The sequence below is a fragment of the Natator depressus genome, chromosome 7 (assembly GCF_965152275.1).
Source record: "Natator depressus isolate rNatDep1 chromosome 7, rNatDep2.hap1, whole genome shotgun sequence".
Taxonomy (NCBI): domain Eukaryota; kingdom Metazoa; phylum Chordata; order Testudines; family Cheloniidae; genus Natator; species Natator depressus.
In genome coordinates this window covers 120,518,421-120,533,002 of record NC_134240.1, presented here as the reverse complement: position 1 = coordinate 120,533,002, position 14,582 = coordinate 120,518,421, and the positions used below count along the sequence as shown (strand labels likewise).

The following is a 14,582-nucleotide window of genomic DNA, read 5'->3' as shown; positions in this document are numbered from 1 at the left end:
TGCTTTTTTTAAGTACACAAGACGTGGAAGGACAGCGAGGTGCCTCTCTGCGCCTTCCGCTCCTCCTCAACAAACCCAACGAATGCTAGACACAGCAGCTGTAGTGAGAGCGGCAAGTTAATGAGTTGTCCCAGCATTTCAGGGAACGATACTTGCATTGGAGAACTGTACAAAGATTTGCAGAGTAGGGCCTCTGATGTTCCCTCGTGTCCCTGATCTCTGACTCTGAAAGATCAGCGCCAGGGTGAAGTCTCAGAAGATCCGCTCTGCCATGCTCTCTGCACTAATCAAATGCAATTATACTCCCTTGAAACACGGCCGCGCCTTCTGCCTTATCTCGCGCGGCTCTCCCTGTGTCAACAGATGAATGCTCTTTATCCTTCAGTACATGCAAGCAAATAAATTGGAATTATGCGCTCATCTCTTCTGTAGTAAGAGTTGTGAAAGCGCTAACAAAATACAAATCGGAATAGCAGGAGACTACAAGATAGTACATTCAAAGACGGCAACACACAAGTGCTCAAAAACACTTGCATGCTAATATGGCTAAAACTAAATGTACGCCAACCAAGTCCCGTCTTCTTTCACTGCATCACTCTCATAAATCTGGTCACACTTCATACGAAGGGTGTCATATGCACAGCTGGTAGTGCCACCTATAGTCAAAGCTGTCCAACACTTTGCACAATAAGACCCAGTTTTCCACTGTTTACAACTTTGCTAAACTTAAATCCTTCGGGCTGCTATGTCCCGGGCCCCTGCGACGGCAGAGGTCTTGATGACCCCAGGGGTCGCTTCCAGGCTGCGTCCTACGTCCGCTCCTCAGGCGGAATTATTCTGTGAAAGCTGCAGCTAAATACATTTTGCCCATGCTAAAAAAAATTCTTCCCCGTGTTTTCTTGAGAAGCTCTGGTGCTTCTGCTTTGGAGCAGGGCCTTGAAACGTGGCAGGGGAGGGGAGGTGTCACCCTGGCGCCAGGGACATGTCTTTTGCCATTCCTGTGAAAATTCACCCACATCTGGCCAAATTATAAGCCGGGTGGGGGGGGGAGGAGCCACAGGTGCACTCTCAGTTCACACACACTAGGACAGGCTTGTTAAAGTTTGGCAGCTAAATTCTCCCGAGAGGCCATCTGCACTGAGCATGCTCTAGCCCCTCACAGCTTCGACATGCAACTGGACTGCACATACGCCATCCCCACAGAGCAACTGAGCATGCTTCATCCCAGGGCCGCAGGGGCTGAGCAGGACTTTCCCTGCAATTGCTCCTCTCGCTGTCGGTGGCCACTGTGGCACTGGGCACCAGAACTGAGATCAGGGAGACTGTCTACTCTCCTGCTTCCCCTTCTGGCATCCAGGCAACCAGGAGGAAACAGAGGAAGCACCTGATTCAAACGCAGAGGATGAAGAAGTGGGAGGAAGGGTTTGCAGGAGCTAGAAGACGGAGAGCAGGAGCCAGGATGGGTGGGAGTGGGGAGGAGGAGAGAGAGCTGGGGGACAGACACAGAGTTTGGGGTGGAAGCGTAACCACAAGAGCACATTCCCCCTCCAAAATCTAGAACTGTACCCAGAGTCCTGAATCTCTCCATTCCTCTGCTGTCAGCAAACATCTGTGAAGCCCACTGGCAAAGTGCGTGCCTCATTCCCCTCTACTGGCAACTCCGCATAGAGGATGACAGCCTATTACTGCTCTTATTATTCCGTTAGCTCAAGTGGCAGACGTCTGTGCTGTGGATCAGAAGGTCCACAGCCTGCTCTTGACCAAGCTGGGGTCAATATGGTTCCAGATGAATCTGGGGCTTTTAAAAATAAAACTTAGGAAAATCACAAAGAAACCTGAATTAACAGAGTTACGCTGTCTTAACGTTCCAGCATTCCAAAGTTAAGAAATGCCGGTACTAAGGTTGATTCGGCCCCCTTGGGCATATGCGTTACGACACAGTCTTTAATTACACAACCACAGACAATTACCCCCCCAACAGGACCCTGCCTCATTCAGTAACTGAAGAGTTATTCACTATTTTTTCTCTCTCTTCCTTGTTCAGTGTGTGGCCCGAGGCCTGTTTTAAGCACAGCTCTTCTAAAGCCTGCAATGAGCACAAAGTTATTAACTTCCTGCTGGGGCATTTCTATGATGCTCTCTCACCATGGCATCCGAGTGCTTTACAAACAGGAATTCATTTTCATCGCACACCCGAGAGTAGATGGGATTCTTACCCTCTGTTAAAGATGGGGAACTGAAGCACAGAGATTAAGGCCAAGCATCCACTAATTTTCGGTGCTTCATCTGGGACAACAAGGCCATTGTTTTCCAGAGTCCTTAGCATCGTCATAGCACATGTGTTCAAAGGACAGCTCCCTCTACTTCCACTGCGGCTGTGAGCGCTCAGCACTTCTGCAAATCCAGCCCCAGGTGTTTCGTGCTGAGCACCCAGAAAATGAGGAACACACAGCTAGTGGCCACCTGGGAAAAGCTGGGTTTGTGTGACTTGCCCAGGGTCACATAAGAACTCGGTGGCAGAGGCAGGAAAACAATCCAATTGTCCAGGGCAGCATTTCGCTGCCTTACCCAAGAGACCATCTTCATTCATTATACACCTTCCAACTTCTGCAACAAACTGCCAGGATCCTGCCACGGGCGGTCAGGACCAAGGGTCAGAGCAGGGGCAAACCTGGGTCTGCAAGTAGCAGAGGAGTTCATAGTCAGGTTCCAGGCCAGGGTAGATACCAAGGGTCAGACTCTGAGTTACATTTCAGGGTCCAGGTCAGGAGGCAAAGTCCATATCAAGCCAAGGTCAAAGCCAGGAGTTCGGGAGCAGGACTAATCATGGCACCAACAGGAGATCCACACCAGTGGCAGGACACTTCATGGAACGCCCCGTGGGTTTACATAGGGCATGGAGCCAAACAGGAGCCACGAAGCTGCTGTCTGTCAAACTCTTGAGGCGGAACATCCCATGGTCTGTGTGGAGCGTAAGCAGGTTACAGCTGGTGCTGGGTGGCAGCATGAAGCTAGCACCGATTCAGGCCTAGGTTCTCGACCCATGGGGCCTTATGCAAATGAGGCACAGGTCCTGCATAGGTAGCCTCCTTCACTGCCCAACCCTGGTTCATCCCTAGAGCAGATCTGCACGAAAGGGGCAGCGGGAATAGTATTCAACCGTCTTTAATGCCATAATGCATATGTCCCCGAGGGGGCTGAATTAGGGTTGCATGGGGCCATCTTAAACCTGCCACCTCCTGACTTTGCAGCCTGAACGTTCTTCTGAATAGTTTATACAAAGTTAACCCATTTATAGGCCTTCTATTAATCACCTGCTCCAGGTGGCTTATAAACCTCTGTAAGAGAAACTAAAGTCTGCTTATATCGTCATCTGTATTATCTCAGCACCTAGAAGCCCCAGTCACGGACCATATGATTAACCCTGTATAACTGCAGCCTTCCTATACAGCAGTGGCTCTCAAACTTTTGTACTGGTGACCCCTTTCACATACCAAGCCTCTGAGTGTGACCCCCCTTATAAATTAAGAAAACTTTTTTATATATTTAACACCATTATAAATGCTGGAGGCAAAGTGGGGTTCGGGGTGGAGGTTGACAGCTCACGACCTCCCATGTAATAACCTCGTGACCCCCTGAGGGGTTCCGACCCCCAGTTTGAGAACCCCTGCCCTACAGTGTGTGGCCTACAATTCATTCATCTCAAGGCGAACGTGTAGCAGGTACACAAAGCCTGGTTTTTGGGAGAGAGCAGCAGGAAGAAAAGAGGGGGAACGTGGTGGCTTGAGGATCCAATGGCACATCCCAGCCTAAGAGAAGAGATGGGGGAACTATATTAAGGAAGACGGGTGGAGGAGGGAGAAGGAGGCCTGCTGCTTACTATGGGGTATGGCACATCCTAGGGCAGTGAGCGTACCGTGATCTTCCTCAGCCTCTGGCGGATGGGCACAGACGAAGCTGGCGCTGTCAGGTGAGCTCACTGGGAATTCATCAATGAAAAGTTTTTTCACTGGAAAGTGCTGATTTGTCAAAAACAAAGGGGTTGTTTTATGGGAAAGGGCCCGGTCTGGTGACGTCCCTGTTTTGGGAGCCGGGGAGGGGAGCTTCAAAATTGCCAGCGCATCCTGTTTGGGCATTTTTCCAAAAGAAATGTTCTTTTCGGTTCAATACGACTTTCCCTTTGGAAATTTCAGATAATGTATAGAAAAAACCCCCCCAAAAGAAGTTAAAACAAGGTTGAAATCAAAACGTTTTCATTGACCCAACGCAAAATACTGGGGGGGGGGGGGGGTTGCAGTTTGTGAAAAGGTGCAAGATTTTGACTAATTCAGGCCAAAAAAAGTGTTCAAAATACTGAAAAATTTGCCAGGACGAAAAAATGGTTTTCTGCCCAGTTCGAACGCCAGGACCTCAATGGCGCCTAGGGAGTATGTCGAGTGAATGAGCCCAGGACACCTCCCTTGTGCAGAGCCAGTGGGAGTTTTGCTGTGCTGGTTTCCTCTGGAAGCAATCAGAGCCTCGCGAACGCACACCCTCCCACAACCGACCGTTGCTGGTCTGTGGGTGACTGGGAGGAGCGGGCAGCACACGTATTAAAGCACCAATGGGAGCCATCTGGGGTTGAGGGGAAAACACTTTCCCCCCCCATTCTTAACTGGACAATGGCTTGGAATGTGCCATGCAAAAAAACCTCAGGAAGGGATGACCAAATAGGAGAAGATAAAGAGACATGCGGAATGTCTTCCAATAAATCAGAGCCCCACTTCCCAGCACAAAACCTGGAAGAAGTGACCCGAGAGAGACAGGAACACATCAGCCCTGCAGTTAACCAGGGAGACGGTACAGCAGGAACAGGCCAGAGCAGTCTACTGCATCCAACGGAGCAAAATCAGCACCCAAGCCGAGACCTGGCTGCTGCCAGGAGCTTGAAAGCTTTAAAACCAGGAGTTGCCCACATAACACCCTCTTTGATTGCTAAGAATGGGGAAGAAATTCAAAATCTAATCCGTGTTGTATATTTGCACAGTGCCCCTTTAACCTGCCCCCTCAGAAGCAGGGCTGGAGTGCAAACAGCATCTCATGTTCTGATCCTGCACATGTCAGGAGAGAAGAAGGGGGAGGGAGGTGAACTTACTGGGAAGCAGAAAAACAAAGTGATGGATGACAGCACACGCACTCAGTACTTCGAAACAGAGCTCTCAGCATTCCCTCTTCACAAAAGCCAACAAGAACCGAGAGATGGATTACGATGTACTGGGTCCAAAAAAGGAGAAGTAAATCCGTATGATTTCTAGCTGAAGGATCACACTCAGAAATGGTAACAACAAAGGGACACTGTCGACCAATAAAACTCTTCCTTGCCTTTGTTACTCAGCACTGTCAACTCTTGTGGTTTGATTAGCAATCTCACAATATGTTTTTTGAATCCCCAGCTGCTGGAGTCACATTATTCCATGAGAATCGCTGCTTTCATTTTAAAAACATATGTTTTTTCTAGCCCTCATGGTTGCAGAGGAAAGCAAGAATGTGTGACCTTTTGTAGCGATAATCAAGGTGGGCCATTTCCAGCAGTTGACAAGAACATCTGATGAACAGCGGGGGGAGGGGGGGCAGCGGGCAGGGAGGGGAATAAACATGGGGAAATAGTTTTACTTTGTGTAATGACCGATCCGCTCCCAGTCTCTATTCAAGCCTAAGTTAATTGTATCCAGTTTGCAAATTAATTCCAATTCAGCAGTCTCTCGTTGGAGTCTGTTTTTGAAGTTTTTTTGCTGAAGAATTGCCACTTTTAGGTCTGTAATCGAGTGACCAAAGAGATTGAAGTGTTCTCCGACTGGTTTATGAATGTTATAATTCTTGACGTCTGATTTGTGTCCATTTATTCTTTTACGTAGAGACTGTCCAATTTGACCAATGTACCTGGCAGAGGGGCATTGCTGGCACATGATGGCATATATCACATTGGTAGATGTGCAGGTGAACGAGCCTCTGATAGTGTGGCTGATGTGATTAGGCCCTATGATGGTGTCCCCTGAATAGATATGTGGGCACAGTTGGCAACGGGCTTTGTTCCAAGGATAGGTTCCTGGGTTAGTGGTTCTGTTGTGTGGTTGCTGGTGAGTGTTTGCTTCAGGTTGGGGAATTGTCTGTAAGCAAGGACTGGCCTGTCTCCCAAGATCTGTGAGAGTGTGCCCCCCCCCGGCCCACCCGCTGTTCCTCAGACGTTCTTGTCAACTGCTGGAAATGGCCCACCTTGATTATCACTACAAAAGGTGTGTCTCCCCCCCCCCCCCGAATGCATCTGATGAAGTGAGCTGTAGCCCACGAAAGCTTATGCTCAAATAAATTTGTTAGTCTCTAAGGTGCCACAAGTCCTCCTTTTCTTTTTTCTCAGTTTGGACAGTAGAACTAGATCAGATTCCATTCCACTTTTAGACAGTTTTAATAGCAAGCTCTTGGCGAGTAGAAATCCACCCTGGACATATTCTCCATTGGCTGTGTAATGGCAATGCCTTAGTGTCTCAAGGCTTCTCCAGAGAGAGATGCTGACTAGCGGTGAACTTCAGACGAGCACTCTTCATCCATTTAGAGACACTTGGTCCGCTGGGACTTTCTCCCCAGAGCACTGGTCTCTGGCTTATGGCTGGTAACTACATTAGCCACCGGCCATCAGTCAGTAGTGGAGACAGCTTGGTTCTCAAGTGAATTTCCTGAGTTTTAGGTATGTGTCGCAGAAGTTAAAAGGGGAGGGTTACTCTGCATTAGGTTATCATAATTGATTACATCTGTGCCTTGCACACTGGTCACAGTTTCACAGCATTTAAGGTCAGAAGGGATCACATTAGATCAGCTCCCTCCGTATTCTTGGTAGTTCACACCAGCTGATTTTCAGCCCTCCCAGACATTCGATTTCCCCTACACACACACACTCCTTTTCAAATGGTCAGCCACCTCCTAATGGGCAACCAGGTTCACTGTGCCACAGACCCAAAGATCGGCATCTCCACTCCTCTCTGGAACACTGGTACTCTTCAGCACTGGGGATTAGTCAAACAGATGCTATTTGTCTGGCGAATGGGGCTGAAGTATCTGCTAGGTTTAGAGCCAAAAGCTGATCTAGCTCGTTACCTCCCTAATCCGGAGAGGGAATAAATTAGTGAATTGCTAGGATCAGGAAGAAGATCTCATGGCAACGCATCAGGCTCAGAAAGTGAAATGTACAGAGTCATACTCAGAGGCCAGTCTCCGGAGCTTCTCGTTATCTGCCTTCAGCAGCTCCAAGAGTATTCCTAGGCCCATGGCTGAGAATTGTCCAGGGACGTTAATGGGAGCTGGGGACAGCATTATGTGCACTCCAGGCTATGAACTGGCTTTTAGTGTATCCCTGTTTCCGCCCCACACTTCAGGATTTGACACGCTCAGACCCTCTGGCTGGAGCTCCTCTCCGACTGCTACGGAGCGGAAGAAGAGCCGCATGGGTCCGCTGGTTCTGTTTGTTCAGCTGTCTTCAGTTTCCAGCAGCTCTCGCTCCATCACTCCAATAACTAGCAACCAACCTGAAACACCGCACCCGCCCCCAGACAACGGGGCCCACAGACTCCTTCCTGCCAGCAAACGGATCCCCACTCCAGAGCCAGCCCCACCTCAGAGCACTACAGAGCAACAGCTGATGGGACACGCTAGAAAGAGGAACATGTCCAGCCCAGGGCTTGAATGCAGATGCACAACGAGTGACAGCAAGCCTGGGGTTGGTGTTCCCAGAACACCGGTACAGGACACGAACCCCCCTCCCCCTCCCCAAACTTCTGCCCCCTCACTCCTCTGGTGTTAGGGATTTAATTTTGACTCCTTCAGGGCAAACCTCAAGGGGGCTCTGGGCTTGACAGAAGGGGGCACAAGGAGAGGCAGGAGGGCCGGGTGCTGTGGAAGAAGCCAGTATTGATACACCAGGCCTCTGTCCAGGAGTCTCTCCACCAGCCTGTGCGGGGTAACTGGCCCCCGCCTCTCCCTGGGAGGTCGCAGCAGGGAGCTAGCTCAGAACAGAGGCGGTGAGCACGTGGGATTTCCTGCGCTACAACCGGAAAGCAGCGCCATCCTGAAGGACTCAGGGAGGTGGGTGGGGAGTGGTCCGTCTTTCAGAACTTGTGGGGAGAGACAGGCAGGATCTCATTCATTCAGCAGGGGAAGCCAGAAGCCAAGTTTACCTGGCTCCTGTCCCTCAACTCCAGGGTAAAAAACCCCTATCCCTTACCAGGACAATTTGCGTCATTTATCCGCACAGCGGAGGGTTTGCTGGAAGCCGTTTAGCTTTGCAAGACGCTCCCATGAAAGGGCATGTGCAAGCAATTTCCACGAATCGTCTCTTTTATTTACTAATCAGAAACCCAAACAAAGCAGCCCTGTGTTAGTTCTGTGGTCTGAGGACCACCAGCGATCTGCGGTGCCTTCCTAGCTTGGGTCTGCACAGTGACACGCCAGACGGCTGGGGGTGGGGGAAGGACCTTTTACCAGAAAGGACAAAAGGAGAGCAGTGCTAGGGCATATGAGAACCTGAAAGTGAAACTGGCGAAGCAGAGGGCTTGATTCAGACCTCACGCCTGGGGATATCATCCAGCTTCAAGAGCTTATGTGAGAGGCGATTCAGAGCTCAGTTTTCATAATCCAAGGTTCTGGGTAACCCAGAGAAATGCAATTTTTATCGTGAGAGCTTTCCTTCACAGGAGGGATATTCTGCCCATACTGCTCCCCAGTTTTCCCCCCAAATGCTACGGCTGGTTATTTTCCTTATGTTGCAATGTACACACAGGGGATGTCTTCGCTGCAAGAGTTAGGCACAGGTGCCAACCAGCCAAGTTGAGCCTGCAAGAAGCCACGTGGCAAAGCCAGCACATGTGACCGTGTCCTCACTTGCGCTGCGCTCCCCGGTGTGTATCGCTAGGACTTCTGGGGGCACATCCCAGGGTGCTCTGAGCTGCGGTGAGCTGAGCCGCTCTGATTCCTTCCCACCAAATCGTGGGAGAACTTGTCTGACCTCCCGGGCACATGGCGGGAATTGTGGGCAGGCGCTGGAGGACTAGCAGCATGGGAATGGTTTAGCCTGTGTGTTCGCTGCAAAGTGGGCAGATAACCAGCCCCACTGAAAGTGGAACCCGGGCTCTAACCCCGCTCCTCCAGTTAGCCGGGGTTTAAATCACCAATCTCGGGTGCAAGTTTTGCATATGGACTGGAGAGGGCTGAGGGGCAACAACCAAAAAGCCCGAGTGAACTTGGCAGCGAATCATAGGATATCAGGGTTGGAAGAGACCTTGGGAGGTTATCTAGTCCAACCCCCTGCTCAAAGCAGGACCAATCCCCAATTTTTGCCCCAGATCCCTAAATGGCCTCCTCAAGGATTGAACTCACGACCCTGGGTTTAGCAGGCCAATGCTCAAAACACTGAGCTATCCCTCCCCCCAGACAGACCCATAGCATAGGTCAATTTCCCCAAGCAACCCTACGTCTCTGCTACCTTGGACTATCTGTCCAAGCAAGAGGGAATCCCAGTAACAAACTCAAACTAGAGTTCAGCACAATAGACCAGTCCAGCTGTGACCTTAGTGAGCACAATTCCCACTGAGCTTAGCCGGATTTGCTCCCACTCGCACCAAGTTCTTCCGTGGCTCCATTACCTTAGAGACTAGGAACAGGGCATAAATATACCAACAATCCCCCCCAGACTGAGTCAGACTCCAGCACACCAAGGCAGCCCATCCACCTCCTGCTCAGAGGGGCATGCTCTCTCTTTAAAGCCAGCACAAGGCGATTGGAGATAAAATCCAGAAGGAAAGAAAACAACCAAACCCTCAAATGGTAAGTACGTTTGGAAAGATGATGCACAGGGCTGGGAAATGATCACTTCCCCAGCAGCGCCGCATCCGAGCTGCGCAGGAGCTAACTCCAGGCTGACAGTGCTACGGCAAAGGTTCCCAGCAGCACGCATTTGTCTTTTCTTTCAGACAAAGCTGTGCCATTCATCATAACATGCTGGATGCGACCTCCAGTTAACCCTTCACAGGCTTCATGGTGCCAGGGCTTTATTTTCAGGTTAGAAGCGGAAGCGTAATTTTAGAGTTACGCTGAGAAGAAAATGGGGCCCCAAATGTAAAAAGACTCTTGACACGTTATTTACGTTGACAAGTTTCCCTGCTGTTGTTAGCAATACCTCCGGCTTCAAGAGTTTCCCACTATTTATAGATCCAATCTGCTTGTCCCTGGCCGTGCTCTTTGTGACAGTTTGCATTTCACTGGGCTCGAACAATGAAAGACCATTTAAGTCAGTTTCATGTGCGCTTAGTGCCAGTTTTACTTCTAGTTTCTTTGTGCCACAAGGTTTGGGTTTCAAAACCCCTTACTGGCAACCTGCCTACCCCACCATCACTACAGTACCAGAGCACCTCACAAACCGGAGTGGACTGATCCTCGCAACAGCACTGTGAGGTAGGATGTACTTGCTCCATTTTACAGATGGGAAACTGAGGCTCAAAAAGGCTAAGTGACTCGCTAAAGGTCCCACAGAAAGCTTGTGGCAGGGCCGGGAATTGAACCAAACTGCCTCAGTCCAGTGCTTTAACCCCAAGACTGAATCACCTCCCCTTTATTTATTCAAAGATACATTTTCTTTCAAAAATCCCATGAAAACATTGAATAGAAGCATTTTTATTGGCTTCAAGTTGAATAAAACCTTGTTTGTTTTTTCCCCGTAGCTTAACTGTAAGTTGATGTCCCCTTTAACTCAGCTTTCAAGATGAATATTAGAAGAAAATTACTTCTACCTTGGACAAAAGCTTACTATAGCTGCACAGCACTTTGTCCCAGCCGAGGTTATTTGCACGTACACAGCTTTGTGTAGGATCTCCATTAAAAGCAAAGTCCTGCTTGCCCCCCAGAAGTCCCACTAGGCAGAACATCGGGTATTTTAATTCTGCTGAAGTCCTCTCTCTCTCTCTCTTTTAAGTCACAAACTAGAGCAAAGCCTAAGTCTAATAGCTGATGTCTGTTCAGGGCATCATCTTATTACAAGGCTGCCGGAACGCTCAGCTTGAAGGTTTTATTTTCAGGTTAGCTGCAGGGTTGGGACTGGGAGGTCCACGGGGTGGGGGAAAGAGAGGAGAGAGAGTTTATTCAGAAAATTCACATGGAGATGGTTTCGCCATGACCTTATGAAAGCAGAGCCCTAGCACTGACAAAATATGACAAGGGGTCGCAAAGCAGCAAGAGCAACAAAAATAGAAATTCTAATCACACCGATTTCCAAAGCAAGTAACAGGGCAGAGAGGAGCCAGCGAGCTTCACCCTACCTTCAAGCCAAATACACACCCACCCCTAATATTGTACACAGGGTTTTCAACACCAGAGGAAGGGCAGCAAAGCAGATTGGAAGCCAAACTCAGCTTTCTCCCTGCACTATTTTATCCAGGGCAGGTGGATACAAACACACACTCTCTGATTGCTTAAGCAGATACCAAGTCTTTGGGGGACTCTCACCAGACCTCTCCTTTTTGAATTCTACAGCAGCTTTCACTCCATCAGCTCAAACAGCTTCACAAAGCTTTAGTGATAAACTGGTCTTCCCTGTACCTTAAGTTGCATCCAACTGTCAATTTCAGCCTCCCAGGTAAACAACAGAAACCCAGGGGAGAGCTTCTCCCTCCCCACCCCTCACACATCCCATCCCATTCACCTCTGAAATTACCTTAATACCAGCTCCCTGCTCGGATCCTTACCTGAGCTGCTAATACAGACGCTCCATGCATAGTGATGAAGTAAGGTAATGCACCTAAAAGCAGCTACTCCGCTCCAGAGCACAGACTAGACATCAATTATTCCAAGTGCTCCTGGTTGTTTTTTCTTCCATTCAATCTGCCACAATCGCTGAATAAATCTCACAGCTACGAGAACACACTACATCCCTAAAGGGAAGGGAAGGGAAAGATTCGAACGGACTTTAAAAACCCCTCAGTGGGCTATCAACACGTTTTCCAGAGCCCAAACCGAAATTCAGGACCACCACAAACACTGGTTTTCTGCCCTCCCCAGAGCAACCATGCCAAGATGAGCAGAGATCCGCTGTGTTGAGCATGGCTCCATAACAAACCAGAGGGAAATGTGGCCACAATAGACACCCCTGCCCCCCCCCCAGCCCCAATTCAGCAAAGCACTTAAGTCCAGGCTCAAGTTTAAGTCCTACCGAAGTCACTAAGAGTTGGGCCTTTATTCCGGGCAACGCTTAAGCTCCTGTTAAAGGGAGGGGGAAGGGGGGGACATAAAGGAGCCTGTCTGGGAGGGTTGCCACTTTCCAATGAGCACAGGAAAATGGCATCGTTGTTCATAATAATTTCCCTGCCTCTGGGGGGACCTGCGCTCCTCATCCATGTTGGACAGTTTCTTTGTCTTGCAAGACTATTTTTGTCAGCAGCAGAAGAAGCATCTCCTGGTTACCCTGCTTTCAAGCCGGCGTTCTGAAAGGCCACCCCGAGGCGCAGGGCTCACTGGGGACGAGAAGGGGGCCAGCGAAGGAAGCTTGTCCGGAGTGTGTGAAAGATCCCTGCATCACACACAGCACCGCACTCAGGGAAGGGGGAGAAGGGAAAGTGCCCAGCTGGCTGAGAAAAACAACTGCATTCCAGCACCACAATCCCAGTCTGCTGCATCCCCCTCCAGCCCCCAGCCCAAGTGTCACTGGCCTGCAATTTGGTATGAATCTGAAATCCCCAAGCCTCACAGCCAGCCCCCTCAAGGGGCCCCAATCTTCAATCCAGGTAACTCCCCATACCACCCGCCGCCCTCCCCGCCCCCCATCCATGAGGGCACTCGTGGGGAGGGGGGGGGCGAAGAAGGCATCAATATCCCATTGGATTTCTGTGCTATATCGCCCACGCAGTGAATGTTCCCTGCACTACCGACCAAAACCTGGCCACTACCAAAACCTGGCCACCCCCATACATAACCCCTGCCTCCCAGCCCACCCATCCACCACACTCCCTGACCCATAGCTCCCAACATAGACACATCGCAGCCCAAGTCACTCCCCACCCCACCATGCCCCCAGGACCACACACTGGCATCTCACACTTTACAGTATGTCTCCCACACCCATGCACCCCAGAATCTGCTCCTCTAAATCCACCCCCACATCACCCCCCCCAAGATCCTAGCCTCCAGCACGTTACCCCTGTTCCCCTAAATCCAGCCCCACTCACAGCCCCCAGTATGTCACTCTTCCAGACCCCTGCCCACCAAAGTCCCCCCAGACACCCCTTTATACCTCTCACCCCAAGGATATTACCTCTGCCCTGTACAGCCCTGGATCCTCCCACTATACCCCCCCGCTCCTGTCTCCCAGCTCCCCATGGATGTTACTCCTGCCTCATACCCCCATCCTCCCCTATATCCCTGCGCCCAGATCCTGCCCCCCATGGATGTTACCTCTGTCCCATAACCCCACAGATCCGCCCTGAATACCCTCACACTCCAATCCTGCCCTCCAGACTCCCACAACTCCCCAGATCCTTCCCCTATTCTCTGGCCACTGATCCTGCCCCCCAACCCCTGTAGTCCCCCAGATTCTCCCTATACCACACCCCCCAATCCTGCCCCCCAGCCTCCAGGGTCCTGTAGCCTCCCAGATCCTCGCCCACACCCCCACTCTCCAATTCTGTTCCCCACATCGTCCCCTATAGCCCCCCCAAACCTGCATGGCCCCATAGCCCTCCAGATCCTCCCCCAATACCCCATCCCCTAATCCTACCCCCCCCCCAGGCCTCCATAGCTCCCCAGATCCTTCCCCTGGCCACTGAGCCTGCCCCCCAGGCCACATGGCCCGAAGCCCCACAGATCTTCCCTATACCCTGCCCCCCACTCCTGCCTCCCAGATCCTTGCCCATACCCCCAGCCCCCAATCCTGCCCCCAGCCCCGCAGCCCTCCAAATCCTCCCCCTATATCCCACCGCCTAATCCTGCCCCACAGCCCCCATAGCTCCCCAGATCCTGGGCCATACCCCACCCCTCGATCCTGCCCCCCAACCCCCATGGCCCCCAAATCCTCCCCCATGCCCCACCCCCCGCAATCCTGCCCCCCAACCCGCCAGCGCCTCCCCCGCCCCCGATGCTGCCCCCCTCTCCGCCCCGTCTCTGCCGCACTTGCCTGGGGCTCTGCCCGCGGTCCCGGCTCGGGGCTGGCGGGGGCTCGCTGCGCACCGGGGCCGGGCGGCGGGGCCGGCGCAGGTTCCCTCTGCCCGAGCCGAGTGAGCGGCAGCCGCTGCCGAGCGCCGCGGAGCCGGGTACCGGCGGGCACCGCGCCGCCACCTAGCGGCCGCTGCCGGGCACGGGCTGCGGGCGGGGAGCCCCGGGGGCCTCCGGGCATGGGGGGCTGGATGAGGGGTTCGGGGGGGGGGGTTGATGGGTTCCTGGCAGTGTGGGGGTGGGGGCCCATGGGAGGCTGGATGAGGGGTTCGGGGGGGCTGATGGGCTCCTGGCAGTGTGGGGGTGGAGGCCCCATGGGGGGCTGGATGAGGGGTTCGGGGGGGCTGATGGGCTCCTGGCAG

At 51.8% G+C, this 14,582-nt stretch overlaps 1 protein-coding gene across 7 annotated transcripts in view; it reads right to left on the bottom strand.

The window, feature by feature from the left end:
- SEMA4G (semaphorin 4G) overlaps nt 1-14,296 on the bottom strand; it is a 103,415-nt gene extending 89,119 nt beyond the window's left edge. For 6 of the 7 annotated variants that reach the window (XM_074959455.1, XM_074959458.1, XM_074959457.1 and 3 more), the window contains exon 1: nt 11,763-11,948. The gene's annotated coding sequence lies outside the window, so the exon portion shown is untranslated. Of the gene's footprint in view, nt 1-11,762; nt 11,949-14,182 lie in introns of those variants that run through there. The other variant, XM_074959451.1, reaches the window with a different exon arrangement.
- Nucleotides 14,297-14,582: the final 286 nt, after the last annotated feature.